Source organism: Cricetulus griseus, chromosome 2 (genome assembly GCF_003668045.3).
Source record: "Cricetulus griseus strain 17A/GY chromosome 2, alternate assembly CriGri-PICRH-1.0, whole genome shotgun sequence".
In the NCBI taxonomy this organism is placed as follows: Eukaryota; Metazoa; Chordata; class Mammalia; order Rodentia; family Cricetidae; genus Cricetulus; species Cricetulus griseus.
The window spans coordinates 124,128,651-124,134,267 of NC_048595.1; the positions used below are offsets into that span (position 1 = coordinate 124,128,651).

Sequence of the window (5,617 nt, forward strand, 5' to 3'; positions counted from 1 at the left end):
CAGGAAATCTGACCCTGGCACACACTGCCTAGCACACATTGGTGGCTTTCTAGAACCCTTGCCACAAGACTCCATGACCCTCTAGTTCTTGAATGTTCATGCTTACACAGTCAGTATCATGTGGACAATTCTCAGTTTAGGTTCTTGCCATCCAATGAATTTGCATTTTCACAAAGTATCCTATGAATGGGAGTTGCTCATAGGGCTTCTTTGCAATTGTCCTGGAGCAAAACACTAATTCTCTTTAATGGAACATATCCCTTCAATAATTGCAGCCATGTTTGCTGCAATATGCCTGGAACTTTAAACTCATTTGTTCTACTTTCCTTTCCATACCACACACTTATATTAATTTTCTGCTCCATCTATTGTGTGCTATCTATCATCTATCTATCTATCTATCTATCTATCTATCTATCTATCTATCTGTCTATCTATCTATCATCTATTTATCTATCTGTATATCATCTATCATTTATATGTCATCTATCTATCTATCTATCTATCTATCTATCTATCTATCTATCTATCTATCTATCTATCTATCTGTTATCTATCTATCATCTATCAGTCATCTATCATCTACCTACCTACCTATCCATCAATGTATCATCTGTCTATCATTCTATCATCTATATATCATCTATTTACCTGTAGTTCTAGACAAGAGCAGTGAACAGCAATCATGATACAACCTAAATATTGTCCTGTTTTGAAATTCTCTCTACAAAAACAAATTAGACCATTGATTTTGAGGTCAGCCTCACAAAAGTTTTCAGAACAGTCAGGTGCAACTAAATTATTGGCCAGAAAATAACATGAATGACCTCTAACCTAGTCCCTGACTGGGCTTGTTCCTCTCTGATACTGGGTCTGTGGTATATCTATATTTCTCTGGGCATTCTGGGCTTCAAACTGCCTACCCAAATGGCTTATTAAGTTCTGCTTATAGCGTTCTATGCTTCTCTAGATTTTATCTGTAAGTTCTTCCACATTTCTTCTACAAACCCTTTTAAAAAGTCCACACAATCAGGTTCATCACAACAACACTGACACCCCTAGGGTTCCTTGAATACTACTTTTCCCATTGCTGTGACCAAACACTTTACAAAAGCAATGGAAGGAAGGAAGGAAGGAAGGAAGGAAGGAAGGAAGGAAGGAAGGAAGGAAGGTAGGAAGGAAGGATATAAGCCCAACCTCCCAACCTCCTGAAAATATCTAACCAGTGGTGTACAGTAGCCATTAAACGACCTATTCAAGGGACTTGTTACTGAAAGCTTGTTTTAGGATGGCTACAGTTGTGTCTCTCACCAGATTATCTTCTACTGCTGAGAGCAGGTGTTCTGACAATTTCCCAACACTGTCATTGATGAGCTTGAATAAGTTTGAATGAAGCAGACTCTGCTAAGTGCTGTTTTGTTTTCATTTATCCCTCCCCCTTCACCTCTTCTTTCCTTTACTCCTCCTCCTTCTCTTCCTCCACCTCCTCTTCTCTCCTCTTTTTCTCATCTTCTCCTCATTTGAAAATAAACCCTATTGAATTATTACATTGCATTGGAACTCATCACAAATCACTCCAGTCAAAATGATATTGTTAATCACTTGGTCAAACTGCAAGTTTCCAAAGCTCTTGGGAGAAAAGAATGCTATCTGGCACATCAAAAGCCATGGTATGGTTAACATAAATGTGTTGGCCATGGTGTATACCCCCACAATTAGAATTTATTATGAGCATCACTTCCTATGTTCGGGGCAGTTTTAGAGCTACCTGGACAATCCATTGTCAAAGGGGGAGGATATAATCCTATTTTCTTGTCCCTTAGGGCCCAACCTAACCCTGCTTTTCATGCCAGTCCCCAGGCCCAGGCAGCATCATTTAGAAGAATGGAAAAGAGGGTAAACTCCTAGACTAGCTGTATGGATACAAGGGATGGAATCTCTCTCAATACAACTCTGACGGTGGGAATTCCTGAACAAAGAAGGCTGAAGCAATGGGAACCATTAAACACTGGAGCTTGAGCAGTCTCAGAGAGCCAAGGACACTCAAAACTTCTCTGTCTCTGCTATTCCCGAGTCTTCACTCTTGTCACTACACTTGGTGGCTTTGGCATCCAATACCTCACTTTCTCTACTTTTCCCGTGGCTCCTGCTTGCATGACACACTTTAACTCTAAACCTTTCATTTTTCAAATTTACACCACTTCCTATTTCTTGACTTCTAACATCCCACATTCCTTTGCCTGGCACTCCCAGCTCAAAACTTTCTTTTTGCCCTCAGCTCTTTTAAACTATCAACCTTAGACATACGGTGGCATGATCTCATAGTTCTAGCTACTCAGCAAACTGAGGAGACTAGAGGCAAGAGGGCAGCCCAGGCAACTTAACAAGATTCCCTGTTAAAAACAAAAACTGGCTTCTATACCTTTTCACTGTGGTTTAATAGAATCTCTTGTACCCCAGCCCCTCACTCTCCTTTCCTCAGCGTGGCCCTCTGGTCCATTGTGGTAACCCTCTCAAGCCCATTAGCAGGACTAGCTGGCCAACACAAAATAGACTTTGTTTGTTTTGTGGGCTTTTTGCTCCATCTTATTTTTTTTCTGGCTTTTTAATTCTTTAGCGTCTTTGTTCTGATTTTTGATTTTGTGCTTTTGTGGGGTTTTGTTTTGTTTTTGTTGTTGTAAGAGGCCGGGGAGAGCATAAAGTTCAGTGGGCAATGAGGTGGGGGATCTGTTCCCCAAGAGGGAAACAAAATATATGTGTAAAAAATTAATTAAATAAAATGTGCCCTCTTCTCCCTGGCTCCCTTTCCCCTAACCATCCTCATCTAGAAACCCCCAATTCCATATCAGCACAGCTCTGGCCGCTCAGGGCCTGAGCTCCAGCCAGGAAAATGCAGCTGTGCTAAATTTTCCTCCTTTAAGATGTGAACTTCAGGAGGCTGGGGGAGAGACATACTCTGAAGTCTGTCCCTGAGCATCTGACACCATGGCAGTTCCTGAGCCCTGTCCCAACTACACTATTTATATCAACAGTCTCAATGAGAAGACCAAGAAGGTTGAGCTCAAGAAGGCCCTGTGTGCCAACTTCTCCAAGTTTAGCCAGATCCTGGATATCTTGGTGTCTTGGAGTCTGAAGATGAGGGGCCAGGCCTTTGTCATCTTTAAGGAGGTCAGCAGCACCACTAATACCCTGTGTTCCATGCAGGATTTCCCCTTCTATGACAAGCCATGAGCATCCAATATGCCAGGACTGACTCAGACATTATTGCCAAGATGAAGAGGAGCCTCTCATGAGAGAAGAGGAAGCCAAAGAGTTAGGAGACACCAGCTGCCAAAATGGCTGTTCAGGGTGCGGTCCAGTCTACTGGGGTATGCCGCCAATGACTCAGGCACCCGGCATCATGTACCACATGCCAGGCCAGCCTCCTTACATGCCACCACCTGGGCCTTGCTCCTGGCCAGATGCCCCTGGGGCCATGCCCTCACAGCAGCTCATGCCTGGGCAGTGCCTCCTGCCCAGCCTCTCTTCCAGAATCCACCTAATCACATATTGTTCCTCATCAATCTGCCTGAGGAGACCAACAAGCTCATTTGTCCATGATTGTCAACCAGATCCCTGGCTTTAAGGAGGTGCATCTGCCCTTCCCTCAACCCAACAAAGTGCAGGCGGGGGCAGCATGAGATGCCCTACAAGGCTTTTAGGACCATGCAGAACAATGCAACAAAGTAGCGCCTTACCCCATGGGGCACCTCAGTCTCCATTCTAGGGCTGTCTCTCCCCCTTCCTTGGCTCAGTCCCTGAAGGTAAGTCCCCCTTTGGGGGCCTTCTCAGAGCCATGAGTGTGTGGTTGCCACACAGCATTGTACCCAGAATCTGTCTCCAGACATTGCACCTGGTGCTGTTAGCTTGTGATTAAATATTTTTTCTTTTGGTTTTTCATTTTAAAAAAAAATTGTGAACATCAGTAGTCTCGGGTAAGCCCTCTGTGCTCCTGGTGATCTGATGTTCTCCTTCAACTCTCTTTTCCTTTCCCCATGACAATCATTCTCTCCTTAGCCCTGGGATCCTTGTTCTGCTGGGCACTTCTGTTCTCATATCAAGGGACGTGGGAGAGGAGGGGGACCTTCTCTACCTTCTCTTTTAGCCCCAGAATGTAGCTGTCTAACTAACTGTTCCTGCTCTTTATTTGAGAAAGGGGAAACTGCTGTTTAGTTTGGGGGCCCTGACAGAAAGCTGTAGGGAGCCGTCCCTGCATTTTCCATTACAATGATGGTGCCTGCAGGCACTGAATGTAAATTATTTCGCAGGCGCTGGGTAATTTTCCATTTCCTTGATCTCTGCCTATTCCGTGGCATCATATGGCCTGAGGAGCTGAAGCCAATCATAGGGTGACACGTCCCAGGCAGCGGCTGCCAGCCTTTATTAGGGGACGGGATTCTTAGCTCCGGGTCTCCGCTCTGGTAAGCTTATGCTCTCCTCTCAAGACGCATTAAAGCTTTCCTGCAGAAGGATCCGAATGTCCTGTGTGGTTCTTGCTGGTGAGACTATTGCGCGGGACATCTGGTGCCGAAACCTGGGAACTTGTTAACATTGCGGGCACTGTGGAGACCCCTCTAACGGGGCGGATTCAGAACTGCAGGGTGGTAAATTCGGAGAGGTATGTCTTTTCTGGACTTTGGCTTGGGATTGTTGATCTTTTTCACTGTTGTAGCAATCTTGAAGAAGTCCAGAATTACATGTCAGAAACCGAATGTAGTGAGAGATGGGGCGCACCCAACAATAAAATATAAGGAAAAAGGACCTCCCGGGATGTCTAGTGACAAGGGAGTGTGTATAAGAAGAGAAACAGCAACAAATAAGAAAAAAGGACCTCCCGGGATGTCTAATGACAAGGGAGTGAGTAATTTGTTAGATGATTCTGTAAATAAGTTTAAAGCTTTAAATCTTGATAGCTCTGATGACTCTGAAAGCTCAAGAGATAAAGTTTTAGAGGAAACAGCTCAGCTAGGTGAAAAAGAAACAAAAAAGAAGGGAGAGAAAATAGGGGATAACCGGTCACACCCCAGTAAATTTAAGAGACCTGTTAATCCAGCGGGTGTACTTCCATCAACACCCCCATTATTTGGTACTGACTCCTTTTTACCATTAGAGGAGCGGAGACAGATGGCTTTCCCAGTCTTTGATAGGGGAAAAGGCCATGCATGTTATTCAACACTTCTTGGAGGCCTGGAATGCCTGGGGCTTTAAAGCCTCATAAACATTAACGCTCAGGGCCATACTGCGGCCAAGCGTCACACCTCAGAACCTAAAAGGCCAAAGAAAATGGTAAAATAAAAAGATATCTTAACTGGTCTTTGGAGAGGCTCAGATCCTATTCTCATAAGATCCAGGGGAGCTATATGTGTTTTTCCACAGGATAAAGAGAATCCCCTGTGGATCCCGGAAAGACTCACCCGAAGAGCCCCTTCGGACCTTCAAAAGTCGGAACTCCACCCTCTCCCCGGGAGTTGAGAGCCGCTATTATTATCCAGATTAACTCCTGTCCTTGATGGAGAGATTGTCATCATAGATCGCTTAAGGGGTGGGGATGGGATTGTTTGGTGCAGCCGTTTGCTGC

At 44.5% G+C, this 5,617-nt stretch overlaps 1 pseudogene; it reads left to right on the forward strand.

Annotated features, from left to right (window-relative positions):
• The first annotated feature begins 2,985 nt into the window (after nt 1–2,985).
• LOC100766133 lies at nt 2,986–3,701 on the forward strand (annotated as a pseudogene).
• Nucleotides 3,702–5,617: the final 1,916 nt, after the last annotated feature.